Source organism: Coregonus lavaretus, assembly GCF_964263955.1.
Source record: "Coregonus lavaretus genome assembly, contig: HAP1_SCAFFOLD_1859, whole genome shotgun sequence".
Taxonomy (NCBI): domain Eukaryota; kingdom Metazoa; phylum Chordata; class Actinopteri; order Salmoniformes; family Salmonidae; genus Coregonus; species Coregonus lavaretus.
In genome coordinates this window covers 25841-42403 of record NW_028164746.1, presented here as the reverse complement: position 1 = coordinate 42403, position 16563 = coordinate 25841, and the positions used below count along the sequence as shown (strand labels likewise).

The following is a 16563-nucleotide window of genomic DNA, read 5'->3' as shown; positions in this document are numbered from 1 at the left end:
CAGTTCTTAGAACACAAAGCAGCCACTGCCGGGTTGGTAGGCCGGTTCTTAGAACACAAAGCAGCCATTGCCGGGCTGGTAGGCCGGTTCTTAGAACACAAAGCAGCCACTGCCGGGTTGGTAGGCCGGTTCTTAGAACACAAAGCAGCCATTGCCGGGCTGGTAGGCCGGTTCTTAGAACACAAAGCAGCCACTGCCGGGCTGGTAGGCCGGTTCTTAGAACACAAAGCAGCCACTGCCGGGCTGGTAGGCTGGTTCTTAGAACACAAAGCAGCCACTGCCGGGTTGGTAGGCCGGTTCTTAGAACACAAAGCAGCCACTGCCGGGTTGGTAGGCCGGTTCTTAGAACACAAAGCAGCCACTGCCGGGCTGGTAGGCTGGTTCTTAGAACACAAAGCAGCCACTGCCGGGTTGGTAGGCCGGTTCTTAGAACACAAAGCAGCCACTGCCGGGCTGGTAGGCTGGTTCTTAGAACACAAAGCAGCCACTGCCGGGTTGGTAGGCCGGTTCTTAGAACACAAAGCAGCCACTGCCGGGTTGGTAGGCTGGTTCTTAGAACACAAAGTAGCCACTGTCGGGCTGGTAGGGACTATAGAATAGAAATTGTATCTGAAAGGGGTGTAACGGTACACGTATTCGTACCGAACCGCTCGGTACGGGGACCTCAGGACTCAACCCTATGGGCTTTAGCTATATGGGCTAACAGACACAGGCCTACCTGCTTGTACTTCGTGGAGGCTGTGTAACCATCTACCGCGTTATTGTCCTTCCAAACTGGGGATTTCACTCGCGCAACACCTGTTTCCGCAGTGATGTTGTAGCCTATGCCCTTATCATAACCTCTCTTTTTATGTTAGCCATTTTCGCGTGAGCTAGGCTATCCAGGGAAAGTAAACTTGGCAACGTGTCGTATTCTCACGTGGGGAGAGGGAACATAAGCTCTGCGCGTGGACAAATTACAACGTTTTAGCACCACACAAAAAAGGGACAGTTCCTGGCTCCACACACTCAATGTGTGGCTGCTAGCCTTATGTCTGCCTCGCCGCTCACAGAACGGAATTCGCAACACAACTCTACATAAAAAGCTCCTGTTTAAAAAAAAAAAGTTTATTCTCTTGATTTTAAATGTTTCCGACCTGCAATGCAATTGTCCCCCCCCTTTTCCCCCACTGCTACATATTACCAGAAGAAACACTGGGTGATCAGATTCAGTCTGGGTCTGGATCTGTAGCTCTGTGTGTTTGTGTAGACTAGGGACTATTGTGGTTCAGACTACCACAGCGGACAGGCACTATCCCAGTCAGTCTAGAGGTATAAATATCCTAAATGTTACCCAAAGAAGGCTCTGAGCCAGAGGCCCTTCTGGGCAGGATGAGAGGGTGGGGTACTGTGCTCTCCCGGACAGGTAATAGCATAATATATTTAAATCTCCTTGGCAAGGTCCAGTTAGCGCCACTTCCTGTTAGCTTTTCAAATGGAACACCAGGTCACTGTTGATGTCTTACATCCTAAGCAGAACAACCACAGTTTCATCCCAGGTTCTTTACTAACCCACTAGTGAAAATCCACCTACCCCCAGTGACTGAAAGGGGGAGAGAAAACCATCCCATCCCAATGACTGAAAGGGGGTGTGAAAGTGAAAAAGAGGAACAAGCAACACTTGTCAAAGTACACTACATGACCAAAAGTATTTGGACACCTCGTGACAATCTCATTCCAAAATTATGGGCATTAATATAGAGTTGGTCCCCCCTTTGCTGCTATAACAGCCTCCACTCTTCTGGGAAGGCTTTCCAATAGATGTTGGAACATTGCTGCGGAGACTTGCTTCCATTCAGCCACGAGCATTGGTGAGGTCAGGGACTGATGCAGGCCAGTCAAGTTCTTCCACACCGATCGAGAAACCATTTCTGTATGGACCTTGCTTTGTGCACGGGGGCATTGTCATGCTGAAACAGGAAAGGGCCTTCCCCAAATTTGCCACAAAGTTCGAAGCACAAAATCATCTAGAATGTCATTGTTTGCTGTAGCGTTAAGATTTCCCTTCACTGGAACTAAGGGGCCTAGCCCAAACCATGAAAAACAGCCCCAGACCATTATTCCTCCTCCACCAAATGTTGCATTATGCATTCAGGCAGGTAGCGTTCTCCTGGCATACCCATATTCGTCCATCAGACGGTGAAGTGTGATTCTTCACTCCAGAAAACGCTTTTCCACTGCTCCAGAGTCCAATTGCGGCGAGCTTTACACCACTCCAGCCGACGCTTGGCATTGCGCATGGTGATCTTAGGCTTGTGTGCGGCTGCTCGGCCATTGAAATCCATTTCATGAAGCTCCTGATGAACAGTTCTTGTGCTCATGTTGCTTCCAGAGGTAGTTTGGAACTCGGTAGTAAGTGTTGCAACCGAGGACAGACGATTTTTTACACGCTACGCGCTTCAGCACTCGCCGGTCCCGTTCTGTGAGCTTGTGTGGCCTACCACTTCGCGGCTGAGCCGTTGTTGCTCCTAGACGTTTCCACTTCACAATAACAGCACATACAGTTGACCGGGGCAGCTCTAGCAGGGCAGAAATTTGACAAACTGACTTGTTGGAAAGGTGGCATCCTATGACGGTGCCAAGTTGAAAGTCACTGAGCTCTATGGAGATTACATGGCTTTGTGCTCGATTTTATACACCTGTCAGCAACGGGTGTGGCTGAAATAGCCGAACCCACTAATTTGAAGGGGTGTCCACCAATGTTACCGCTAAGCTGCGTGAGTCCACAGTAGCCCAAGACTACCCCCAGTAGACTACCCCCTTCTGCAGAGCACAAAATAAATATCAGCCCACGGAGAGAAGCACGGGATTGAACTTCACTCACTTTTCTAGAGTTTTCCCTCTTAGTTAACACTATCAACTTTTCACTTTACTGTGGCAATTTTGATAAAATCAACGCAATATTAGCCACTTTCAATGCAACATACCGAAACAAAACAAACTATGTGAGAGATTTTGTTGTAGGCAGAACGCATCGGAGTAGGATTCTATTGCTCACACCTCAGACTGGTTATGCTACACAGCTCTGTGTAGAGTACAATCAGAGCTGCAGTAGGCCTATATGCAAATAGACCATTGCCATATATGGATCTGTGCCATTTACCTTGAACTGGACTGTGTTTACGCTGTGGTGCTGAGTAGATGCACTTGTTTTGAGATCAAAAGCAAGCGCTGCATGTAACCACGTGTGCACATTTTGTTCATATCCTTTGCTAGTTAGTGAGTTATTAGCCCAGTTATAGATAACTTATAGTCAGCAATATGGGAGTGATTGCTTCCTACAAGAGCACAAAACATGTACATTTCTAGACATTTGAAAAGTGTGTCAGGTAAAGTGCCATTATGGTGGAAAATGGGCTAGGATGGACAGTCACCAGGCAGCTGCCCCTGAGCTTTTTAATGAGTCATAATCTCCTGTCACCAATCTAATCAGGTCCCTTCTATAAGGCTAGCACCCCGGGCCGGGCCGCCTAACCAGCCCTGGCCAGATAGTGGTGGAGAGGGTAAGGCAGGTCACCTAACCACCTGTCCTGCAGACCTGGGTTCAAATACTACAGTGTTTGCTTTAGCCTGTCATGGAGTGCCAGGTGGGTGGGGTTTGCCCTTTGGGAACTTTTCCATTGATTCAATTGCATAAGGCAAACTCAAATCAAGCCCAAATGAAGAATTTATAATTATTTCAATAGAATTTGAAACCAGGTCTGCTGTCCTGTCCTATACGGGCTGGAAGAGACAGTGTTGGGCCTTTAATAACACTGGGGTTTCCTAATGTTAAGTGGAGAGACAGGGAAGTTCCGTGTCTAGAGGGTTTTGTTTGAACTTTCACTTAATTTAAGATGGGTAACTCATTTATTTTACTGAGAATACATTTCAGAACAAAGGCACGCCTGCACATGCATATACAAACACGCACAAATTAGGCCTTATGGTTCGCCCTTCGCACTTAGAACAAGTTGTCATATAACCAGACAGAACCAAGGGATTTAATATTAACACGGAGGGAGACATAAAATTCATGACAGCCACTTTCTGTGGCAGTCGTGTGTGTGTACTCTGATTGACAGCCAACACCAAGATTCACCACAACTATATCATGCATCATAATCCTTTGATAAGACCACCTTGAGAAAGTAGCCTTGAGCCAAATCTCTAATCAAGTCATTCATCCATGGCCTGGCAAAGGGTTAGCGGTTGGCCTAGCCCATTCAATCACAGCCTGTGGATCGAAGACTCCAGATGCCACTCAAAACAGACGCAACAGGGAATGCCTGTTGCCATAACGACGGGCGGGTATCTCTGGGGAGGCGACAGACAGGAGTTCCAGAAGGGACAGCTCCTGTCCCTCCAGGAGAGATCACAAAGGAGCAGCGGTGCGCCTCTTTAAATATTAACACTGACAAGCAGGAGGTGCAGCACCAGGAGGGATAGAGAAAAGAGAGAAGCTACTGTAGTCCTGGGTAAAGTCTTAGGCACAGATCTAGGACTTAGCATCCTGTCCAGGGGGTATACTTGTATATCAAGCTGTCGCACGCTATAAACTAGAAGCATCTTCTAGCAATCTATTGAGAGGACAGAAATCGGTCAGTCACAAAGCGAATGATGACAGGAAAACGCAGCAGAGGGGAAGCGAGAGGTTTAACTCGCAAAAATCTGTCCAAAATCAGCCCAACGCGTTTCTATGGGCTTATTTTGGACCAAAGCTTGTCATTGTTTCACACATTCATTTCGGCCCATTTGATAATTTTGTGTTTCACATAGCCACGCAGAGTCTTGGCGCATAGTAGGCTGCTCTGCGTTGATTGACAACTAGTTGTTAACTAGTTTATAAAAGGTGACTGAATAAATTTGATCTCTTATATCCCTTTGCCATTCATACATCGCGTTCGGAAAGTATTCAGACACCTTGACTTTTTCCACATTTTGTTACATTACAGCCTTATTCTAAAATTGATGTAATTGTTTTTTTTCCCCCCTTCATCAATCTAAACAATACCCCAAAATGACAAAGCAAAAACTGTTTTTTCTAAATGTATCTCAAATGTACTATTTTTTTAACCCTGAAATATCACATTTACATATGTATTCAGACCCTTTACTCAGTACGTTGTTGAAGCACCTTTGGCTGCGATTACAACCTTGAGTCTCCTTGGGTATGACGCTACAAGCTTGGCACACCTGTATTTGGGGAGTTTCTCCCATTCTTCTCTGCAGATCCTCTCAAGCTCTGTCAGGTTGGATGGGGAGCGTTGCTGCACAGCTATTTTCAGGTCTCTCCATAGATATTAGATCAGGTTCAAGTCCGGGCTCTGACTGGGCCACTCAAAGACATTCAGAGACTTGTCCCGAAGCCACTCCTGCGTTGTCTTGGCTGTGTGCTTAGGGTCGTTGTCCTCTTGGAAGATTAACCTTCTCCCCAGTCTGAGGTCCTGAGCGCTCTGGAGCAGGTTTTCATCAAGGGTCTCTCTGTACTGTGCTCTGATCATCTTTCCCTCGATCCTGACTAGTCTCCCGCTGCCCGCTGAAAAACATCCCCACAGCATGATGCTGCCACCACCATGCTTCACCGTAGGGATGGTGCCAGGTTTCCTCCAGACATGACGCTTGGCATTCAGGCCAGAATTCAATCTTGGTTTCATCAGACCAGATAATCTTCTTTCTCATGGTCAGAGTCCTTTAGGTGCCTTTTGGCAAACTCCAAGCGGGCAGTCATGTGCCTTTTACTGAGGAGTGGCTTCCGTCTGGCCACTCTACCATAAAGGCCTGATTGGTGGAGAGCTGCAGAGATGGTTGTCCTTCTGGAAGGTTCTCCCATCTCCACAGAAGAACTCTGGAGCTCTGTCAGAGTGACCATCAGGTTCTTGGTCACCTCCCTGACCAAGGCCCTTCTCCCCGATTGCTCAGTTTGGCCGGTCGGCCATCTCTAGGAAGAGTCTTGGTGGTTCCAAACTTCTTCCATTTAAGAAAGATGGAGGCCACTGTGTTCTTGGGGACCTTCAGTGCTGCAGAAATGTTTTGGTACCCTTCCCCAGATCTGTGCCTTGACACAATCCTGTATCGGAGCTCTACGGACAATTCCTTCAACCTCATGGCTTGGTTTTTGCTCTGACATGCACTGTCAACTGTGGGACCTTTTATAGACAGGTGTGTGTCTTGCCAAATCATGTCCAATCAATTGAATTTACCACAGGTGGACTCCAATCAAGTCGTAGAAACATCTCAAGGATGATCAATGGAAACAGGATGCACCTGAGCTCAATTTCGAGTCTCATAGCAAAGGGTCTAAATACTTAGGTAAATAAGGTATGTTTTTTATTTTTAATAGATTTGCAAAAAAGTCTAATAATCTGTTTTCGCTTTGTCATTATGGGGTATTGTGTGTAGATTGATGATTAAAAAAACAATTTAAATCAATTTTAGAATAAGGCTGTAACGTAACAAAATGTGGAAAAAGTCAAGGGGTCTGAATACTTTCCAAATGCACTGTAAATCACGCAATGTGGTTATATGTCGATGGTATCGCATCGGAACAAGTACACCAAAGAAATGCCTGGTTTTGTTTTTTGCTATGATGTCGTGGTCAGTGTAGCCTACCGAATCGCAGAGAGCCATTCATATGGCTCCCTAATTTGCATAGGCTACTGGTAGCAGGCCTAGGCTTTTTGGCAATTATCTGCAGTTAAATTATGAAAACATTAGATGAAGATGGTGAATCATCACTACAGGAACAATAGGTAGTGGAGAGCCTCATTCTGGTCCGAATATGATAATTAGGGCCCTCGCGGAATACAGGCATTAAAATGGAATTCAACAATATTCAAAAAAGTATTGACCTTTGTAGGTAATCAACTAAATGTACTGAACATTTACTAATTAGCCCAAGTTTATCATAAGACGAACAGAATGCATCAGTGATTTCGAATTTCCTGCAGCTTTCTGAAGAGGCAATGAGAACGCCCGTGTGCAGTGCACACATGTACCACTTTGTGTAGCCATAACGATGATGCTAATGAAAACAGACTTCTGGTAGATGGAAAAGATTTCCCAAAATCCTTCTCAATTAAAATGTTAACTACAAAGTAGCCTATGCTTACCGGGCAGAATGATATTATTTTCATCAATCCAGCGGGTATTCGTTTTTCAAACTGCACCTTCACGTGCACTACAAAAACATGAATTAAAAGGGTCACTACACCCAAAAATCTCTCTCTCTCAGATTTTTCCCCAGACCTTAAAAGTGGTCTCCTGATGTGGTTTAAGCATTGTTTGCGGACTTAGAACATCTAATTGTTGTTTTTTCCTATTTAAAAAGTGTGATTGACAGAAGAAATAAAATTGTGTGGGTGGGGAACAGAAACCTGGAAAAACTTAACTTTAATTAATTTGTCAAGATAATGTGGGCTATTTACTTCATTTTCCAGTTTAAATAAAAATGCATAATTTGAAGAACAAACATTGTGGCGTATCTTGCAGTAAAACAGTAAATAAGACTTCATCTCAAGAGAAGACAGGTTAAATGTTCTCCTACTTAGAAAACAGTCCTGATCATATAGGCCTAGAAAATATCCAAAACAACAATATATTGGAATTCATCAATTTTCAGTCATTTAAAATTGTAAAGTCATGTCTTTCTACACTACCATTTTTTTCCAATCTGTGAGGTAAACTCGATAAAGTATTCAATAATTTCGATGTGTATTTCAGATGGAATCAAGGCATTAGAGTGTACCAGAGACCACCAAAATAGAGGTCTTCTGCAAAAAAATGTCAACCAGGAGGGCTGGCTACTCTATGATTAAGTGTGGTGTAATTTGATCCCAGACCTGTGGGCCTACCTTGAGTGTCCACAGGAGGACATAGTGGAGAGAGAGAGCCGAGTGGATGTCAGGAGCAGCGAGTGCACAGCACCCCCTCCTCCCCCCAACACATGCACCAAACCAGAGGTTAGTGATCCCTCTCTCCATCACTCCAGCCAGAGCCCCAGGGGCATAAAGAAATGTTTTAATGGGCTAATCCGTTACACCAGGCAGACTAGAACACATTACAAGCTCATCAACACCACCATTCAACAGACACAGGCACCCTGTGGTCAAACCAGGCCCGGTGCCAGCTACACAGACAGCTCCCTGCCCCCCCTGTAGTGACCCTTGCCTAGCCTCATGTTACTGTACCTGCCACAGCTAGTCTCAGTTACGGTAACCAAGGCTGAAGACTTCCACTGTTGTCACGCTCGTCTTTCTTTATGCTGCTAATACAGAGAGGGGAACCTTCCTCTGTGTGCCAAATGTCACACCATCTAGCGAAGTGGTGGCTGTGACACAGACACCACCCATCTAGTTCCCGTACAAAAAGACACCTTCACTATTTGACTATAAAATATGCAATTCTGTCTACAAGCGTAAAGTAGTAATGTAGACAAAATGACAATGGACCACAGCAATGTCTAGTACCATCCAGCATTGAGAAGACTTGACTATCGGTGTTCAAAGCAGACAATTCAGTTGCAGTGTGAGCAAACATTTGTTTTCACAATGACTCACACCATGTTTACTGCCAATCCAAGCCCCAGGGAGAGGGATCAACACTTCCCAAGCCCAAACTGATCAGCCTTTTGTAATGTTTCTCCTTAAAAACAGCAAGGCTAGGATTTTGGGGAGGTGAGACGATCCTAGATCTGTGGCTGTGTCTCAAAAGGAGGTGATCAAAAGTAGAGTAGGAAATTGCCAAGGGTGATGAGGCCAACCTCTATCCAGAGCACATAGTGTACAAAAGAACACAGACAGGAAGTGGGGTGTGATACCGGTATGTGTAGCATGGAATCTGGGGAATGAGGCCCTCCCTGCCTGGCCGTCAAAGGCTTGCCCTTGACGTCAGGCTGTATACATGTGGGCTGGCTGAAGTGAGCTATTTCCAGAGCAGCTCCCAGCTCCAGCCTTGTACGTCAATTAGCTTTCTAATAAAGCAGTTCAGTGTGACCCACTAGGGTTGTTACTATACTAGCATTGCCATACTCAGAGGTATCGTCACAAGGAAACAAAACATGAAACGGACTATATTTCCTGTAGAAAACAGTCCTGATGTTGGAGACAAACAGCCTGATGTCACCCAGAATCACATTTTTATTTTCCAAGCTATAGCACACAATATTGCAGTTGTGTTTTTAAAGGTCCAAAAAGAGCTGTCTGCTTTGTGTTTTCCTTTCTGACATGGACACTGGGATTGTGACAACCGTACTTGAAACAATAAAATAAGCTAACAATGTCCTACAGGAAATGGATTTACAGTTCAATTGTTACAGATCATTATGATACACAGTGCATTCGGAAAGTGCAGACCCCTTGACCTTTTCCACATTGTTACGTTACAGCCTTATTCTAAAATGGATTCAATATTTATTTTTTATAAATCTACACACAATACCCCATAATGACAAAACGAAAACAGGTTTTTAGAAACGTTTCCAAATGTATTCAATCTAAAATCTCCTCTGTGGAGATGGGAGAACCTTCCAGAAGGACAACCATCTCTGCAGCACTCCACCAATCAGGCCTTTCTGGTAGAGTGACCAGACCGAAGCCACTCCTCAGTAAAAGGACCGACAGCCCGCTTTGAGTTTGCCAAAAGGCACCTAAAGGACTCTGACCATGAGAAACAAGATCCTCTGGTCTGATGAAACCAAGATTGAACTCTTTGGCCTGAATGCCAAGTGTCACGTCTGGAGGAAACCAGGCACCGCTCATCACCTGGCCAATACCATCCCTACAGTGAAGCATGACGGTGGCAGCATCATGTTGTGGGGATGTTTTTCAGCGGCATGGACTGGGAGACTAGTCAGGATCGAGGGAAAGATGAACAGAGCAAAGTACAGAGAGATCCTTGATGAAAGCGCTCTGGAGCAGGTTCAGGACCTCAGACTGGGGTAAAGGGTCACCTTCCAACAGGACAACGACCCTAAGCACACAACCAAGACAATGCATGAGTGGCTTCCGGACAAGTCTCTGAATGTCCTTGAGTGGCCCAGCCAGAGCCCGGACTTGAACCCGATCAAACATCTATGGAGAGACCTGAAAATAGCTGTGCAGCGATGCTCCCCATCCAACCTGACAGAGCTTGAGATGATCTGCAGAGAAGAATGGGAGAAACTCCCCAAATACAGGTGTGCCAAGCTTGTAGCGTCGTACCCAAGAAGACTTGAGGCTGTAATCGCTGCCAAAGGTGCTTCAACAAAGTACTGAGTAAAGGGTCTGAATACATATGTAAATGTAATATTCCTGGTTTTATTTTTTAGAAATTTGAAAAAATGTATAAAAACCTGTTTTTTGCTTTGTCATTACGGGGTATTGTCTGTAGATTGATGAGGGTAAAAAACAACTTTATCAATTTTAAAATACGGCTGTAACGTAACAAAATGTAGAAAAAGTGAAGGGGTCTGAATACTTTCCGAATGCAATGTATAGGATTTGTATGGCCTATTTTGTTAATTAGTCAAAGCAATGCTCAGTAATCAAAACTGAGCAGGCACTGGTAGCCAGTGATACCTTAGAGTGATGTATATCCACCTACAGCTACTTTACAAGTGCATGAATAAATAGGTCACCTTGCCATGACTCCTAAGTAGGAACGTCTAAGCTTACCTTCTGACTGATCCGCCCACACTGGGTGTGTGTAAACTGCCTGTGTAGAACATGGGGATGTGTGAACTCCTCAGCTTTAAGTGTCGTGCCTGTGTCACCTCATTAGCTAGCCTTTGAGGTGGCGCGATCGGACAAGACGCTTGCGGGAGTACGGTCACGTGCGTGAGGCAGAGGTCCCGAGTTCAGACAGGAATAGGCAGAATCAGGAGGAAGTGGTACTCACTAAGCAAGCAGTGTGACATCCTTTGCACATTCAACCTTTCCACCCCAAAATAAATTGTAGTTGTCACTCACTGTCAAATAGACCAAAAAAAAAGAACCTTCAAAAGAATGGCACCAGAGGAGATGGCTGCCGTTTTACGGGCTCCTAACCAATTGTGCTATTGTGTGTGTTTTTTCACGTTATTTGTAACTTATTTTGTACATAATGTTTCTGCCACCGTCTCTGTGTATATTTGTAAACAACAGCAGGAACACAAAATCAAATATGTTCCGGGATTCTTCCGATGGCATAGAGGAGTACACATCAGTCACTGGCTTCATCAATAAGTGCATCGATGACGTCGTCCCCACAGTGACCGTACGTACATACCCCAACCGGAAGCCATGGATTACAGGCAACATCCGCATTGAGCTAAAGGGTAGAGCTGCCACATTCAAGGAGCGGGACTCTAACCCGAACGCTTATAAGAAAACCCGCAACGCCCTCCGACGAACCATCAAACTGGCAAAGCGTCAATATAGGACTAAGACTGAATCGTACTACGCCGGCTCCGACGCTCGTCGGATGTGGCAGGGCTTGCATACTATTACAGACTACAAAGGGAAGCACAGCCGCAAGCTGCCCAGTGACACGAGCCTACCAGATGAGCTAAATTACTTCTATGCTCGCTTCGAGGCAAGCAACACTGAAGCATGCATGAAAGCATCAGCTGTTCCGGACGACAGTGTGATCACGCTCTCTGTAGCAAATGTGAGTAAGACCTTTAAACAGGTCAACATTCACAAGGCCGCAGGGCCAGATGGATTACCAGGACGTGTACTCCGAGCATGCGTTGACCAACTGGCAAGTGTCTTCGCTGACATTTTCAACCTGTCCCTGTCTGAGTCTATAATACCAACATGTTTCAAGCAGACCACCATAGTCCCTGTGCCCAAGAACACTTACGTAACCTGCCTAAATGACTACCGACCCGTAGCACTCACGTTAGTAGCCATGAAGTGCTTTGAAAGGCTGGTCATGGCTCACATTAACACCATTATCCCAGAAACCCTAGACCCACTCCAAATTTCAAACCGCCCCAACAGATCCACAGATGATGCAACCTCTATTGCACTCCACACTGCCCTGAACAACAGGAACACCCAAGTGAGAATGCTAATAATTGACTACAGCTCAGCACCATAGTGCCCTCAAAGCTCATCACTAAGCTAAGGACCCTGGGAATAAACACCGCTCTCTGCAACTGGATCCTTAACTTCCTGACGGGTCACCCCCAGGTGGTAAGCGTAGGTAACAACACATCTGCCACGCTGATCCTCAACACAGGGGCCCCTCATGGATGCGTGCTCAGTCCCCTCCTGTACTCCCTGTTCACCCATGACTGCACAGACACGACTCCAACACCATAATTAAGTTTGCCGACGACACAGCAGTGGTAGGCCTGATCACCGACAAGACAGCCTATAAGGAGGAGGTCATAGACCTGGCCCTGTGGTGCCAGGATAACAACCTCTCCCTCAACGTGATCAAGACAAAGGAGATGATTGTGGACTACAGGAAAAAGAGGACCGAGCACGCCCCCATTCTCATCGACGGGGCTGTAGTGGAGTAGGTTGAGAGCTTCAAGTTCCTTGGTGTCCACATCACCAATAAACTATCATGGTCCAAACACACCAAGCCAGTCGTGGAGCGATCAGGACAAAGCCTAGTCCCCCTCGGGAGACAAAGGATTTGGCATGGGTCCCCAGATCCTCAAAAAGTTATACAGCTGCACCCGAGAACATCTTGACTGGTTGCATCACCGCCTGGTATGGCAACTGCTCGGCCTCCGACCGCAAGGCACTACAGAGGGTAGTGCATACGGCCCAGTACATCACTGGGGCCAAGCTTCTTGCCGTTCAGGACCTCTATACCAGGCGGTGTCAGAGGAAGGCCCTAAAAATTGTCAAAGACTCCAGCCACCCTAGTGATAGACTGTTCTCTCTGCTACCGCACGGCAAGTGGTACCGGAGTGCCAAGCCTAGGTCCAAAAGGCTTCTTAACAGCTTCTACCCCCAAGCCATAAGACTCCTGATCAAATGGCTACCCAGACTATTTGCATTGTTCCCCCCACCCCCTCTTTTACGCTGCTGCTACTCTCTGCCCCCGCACATTGACTCCGTACCAGTACTCCCAGTACATAGCCTCACTACTGTTATTATACTGCTGCTCTTTAATTATTTATCAATTTTTTACTTAACACTTATTTTTCTTAAAACTTCATTGTTGGTTAAGGGCTTGTAAGTAAGCATGTGACAAATACAATTTGATTTGAAATACCCTGACAAAGAATACACTGAAGCAGGAGTGGATGTTATGATCAGGGTTTTTTCTGGATGAAAAGGGGGCTTAGGTGGTGGGGGTAGCAGGGAGCATGAGACATGTTTGCAGTTTTAAAGCAAATTTCCTACAATTCTACACATTCTGCCATGCAGCTGGGAGAAAATGTTGCAGTATAAGGTAATTTCATGCGATTCTTACATATTCTGCTAAATTCATTGTTTTGGGAATTTTCAATTCTCCCTGATTGTCTAGATTTTATTATGATGACTTAGACTATATTATAAATAAATAAATATATGAGCACTATCTTTTCTACATACTTTATATCTGGTTTTAGTCGTATAAGTTAACAGTTAATGCGTTTTTCCATCCCGATTTGTATTTTTTTTTTTTGAATTTAGTTGACACGTTATATCGTGTTACACCTGTCCGTAGCCAACCTTAGGACCGACCGAAACTCTGTACATCCAATTCAGACAGCGGCGTTTCCAGTTCAACACTGCGCAGCTAGGCTAACGTTAGCTACATGTGAACAGGAACAAGGGCAAGTAAGGTAGCTAGAAGCAAGGAGTATAACTATACATCATTGGGTACAGTAGAAGCATCATCTAGCTACCTAGCAATTAGCAAACAGGCTAATTATATTTGGCTAGTAAGCTTTCTTGGTCGGCTAATTAATATCGAGGACAAAAGATAACATTGACACAAGAAACGGGTCCGCATGTCTTGTAAAATAGGTCGCTGTGTGTGTAACTGTAATGTTAGCCAACAACGTTGGCTTGCCCCTTCTCCGTCTGTCAAGCCATGAAACTAGCTACCCTGCTAACGTCGTTATGCTAACTAGCCGGCTACAAGCAAGGCAGTTAAGAAAATAAATGGGTCACACTGGGCTGTAACTGTTAGTGTGGGTCAAACGAGTAGCTAGCTAGCTAGCACTAACAAAGCTATCTGGGTAGATAAACAGAAAAAAATACCTAGTTATTATCGATGGCTACTTTGGCTTAGATGGTTGGCTGAAACCACAATCCCCCCTTGTAGATTCGTTAGTTAGCTCGCGTCCATTACCGTGGTTAACGTGCTAACTAAGCTAACGTTAACTTACTATAGCTAGCTACCGGCGTTACGCAGGAAACGGACAGCTGACTGGCTAACGTTAGCTAGCTAGCTGTTATCGATGTTAAGGCTTTTTCGATTAAAACTACTACTCGTTCGCTATTAATGTTTCGTTTAACTTGGACCTTGGTGTTTTGCCAACATTATTTGTAGATAACGTCGTTCTCCAACTCTGCAGCTTCGCGTAATGTTATTTAGCTGCCATATCCCCGCGTTAGCAGGCTAGCCTTAGCTAGCTAACGTTACTTTCTTCCCAATAAGACCGACGCTATTGCGAAATAGTTATATCTGGGTTTTTTTTGTGATAATGTATAACGATATGAACAAGCGTTCTTACTTACAAAGAGCAGGCTGAACATTGAAAACCAGTGACTATCCCGGAGAATGTGGATGGAGGGCAGTAACTGCTGTCAGATATCTTTTTAGTTCCTCTCAAAGGTGGGTGAGAGAGCTCACATCGGAACTGTTGGGAGGAGTTTCAAGGTGGTAATCTTTTTTGCGTCACTTTGTACGCAAGAAAACCAGTGATCAAAACCACTGTCATCACAAAACAACAATAATGTTTAACAAATGTGCTAATATTAAACTGGAATCACTGAGAGATATAATGTTTATTTCAGGTTGAGCAGTAGTAATGCCGCGTTCATGTGCTAGTCGGAACTAGGAATCTCAGAAATGTCCGAGTTGCTAAGTGGTTGTAGTTATACAAGTGCCGCGTTCAACGAATCAGCAAATCGAAATTTCCGCGTTTCCTAGTTCCGACTATAAATTGCCGATTTGGTCAACCTCTCGTCATCGCCAATCTCGGAGTGATGAGCAATAGGACTCAATAGGTTGTACATTGAGCCATTATAAGTGTTCGAGTGGATCATTTTTGTCAAGTCTGGCCATCCTTGTTCACCGCCTTCAAAGTGTATTGCATAATTTACAAATTGTCCGACTTGTGCCTACATGTTGACTCCATGAACTTGACAAAAACCATGTGATCAAGGGTCATGAAATTTTGACCGCATCCTGCATCCATCGCCTGCATTGTGGGAGGCTCTATTGCCAACCAATCATTAGGGTGTTTTTGTTTGACCCACAGGAATGTGATCAAAGACATGATTGAAACAGGATCCAACTTTGCCGAGATTCATGTATACAATGGATATATAAACATTAATATGATGCTCTTTCTCACCGATTGATTATACATATGATTTCAATTTGTTAGTGTGTGATATGGGGGTTGCAGCCATCTTTATTTCGATATTATAAAGATAAACTTTTATAAACAACGGCAACACTGCCATGTTGATCGGAGCCTTGCTTTTGGAAAACCACATTAGTGTCCGACTTTCGGCTGTCGCAGATGCACCTGACTTCACTCCTAGACATTTGTCTACAGTCTGTTGCTTTCGCCTTACCACTCAAACGCACCTATTTTGGTCCATCCACCTAGTTAGATGACCTCCAGCCAAGCCTTGTCCTGTCTTACTAGCTATGTTATAATATAACAAACAGTCAAGGGATGAGGTAATCTGTTGTTTTGTTAGATTGGCAATATAAAATATTGGTCAGACACAGACGTGTGCTCATAGCTTAATGGCGTCATCATTGATTAATCTAATGTCATGTTATGAATATAGAAAATATAATAGTAACACCATGTATGAATATGTATCGAATATCATAAATCATGTTATTCTCTGACATTATTATCAAGTGAAGAAATAGGTTCTCTGTTTTGGTCCATGTTACCTTTTAGTGAGACATAAACGCCCCCTAGTGGTCAATTGGACTGTCCCTTTATTATGGGGATTATTTTGAGAAACGGCACACAGAACATTGAACAAGGCATTGTCAGTGTCATTAAAATAACAAGTAGAACAAAGTAGCTTATCCACCACATTCCACCGGATCTTTATTTTTCTTGAGTATAAGTGAGATGGAGGCTTGAGTTAGCGTCGGGGGGAGAGAGCCCTGTGAAAACGAGTCGTTGAACATATGTAATAGCAAGTGGGGTGAGTTGATCTGGCCCCATGCCATCGGCCTTGCCACTTTGCATTAACTTTAGACCCTGTTATCTCATCAAGATGCAGAGGGTTATCCAGAACTTTACTCATGTCCATATCAATGGATGGAATATCCAAGTTATCTAAAAAGTTGTCTATAGCCGTATTATTTGATGGGGGTTCAGATTTGTAGAGGTTAGAAGTCAAAATACCATCCTGACTTGTTGAACTAGACATT

The 16563-nt window shown here is 44.8% G+C and overlaps 1 protein-coding gene across 1 annotated transcript in view; it reads right to left on the bottom strand.

The window, feature by feature from the left end:
• Positions 1 to 14758, bottom strand: part of LOC311116662 (protein tyrosine phosphatase type IVA 2-like) — a 43686-nt gene extending 28928 nt beyond the window's left edge. Inside the window, exon 1 of the mRNA XM_084191719.1 lies at positions 14670 to 14758. The gene's annotated coding sequence lies outside the window, so the exon portion shown is untranslated. The remainder of the gene's footprint in view (positions 1 to 14669) is intronic.
• Between the last annotated feature and the right edge of the window lie 1805 nt (positions 14759 to 16563).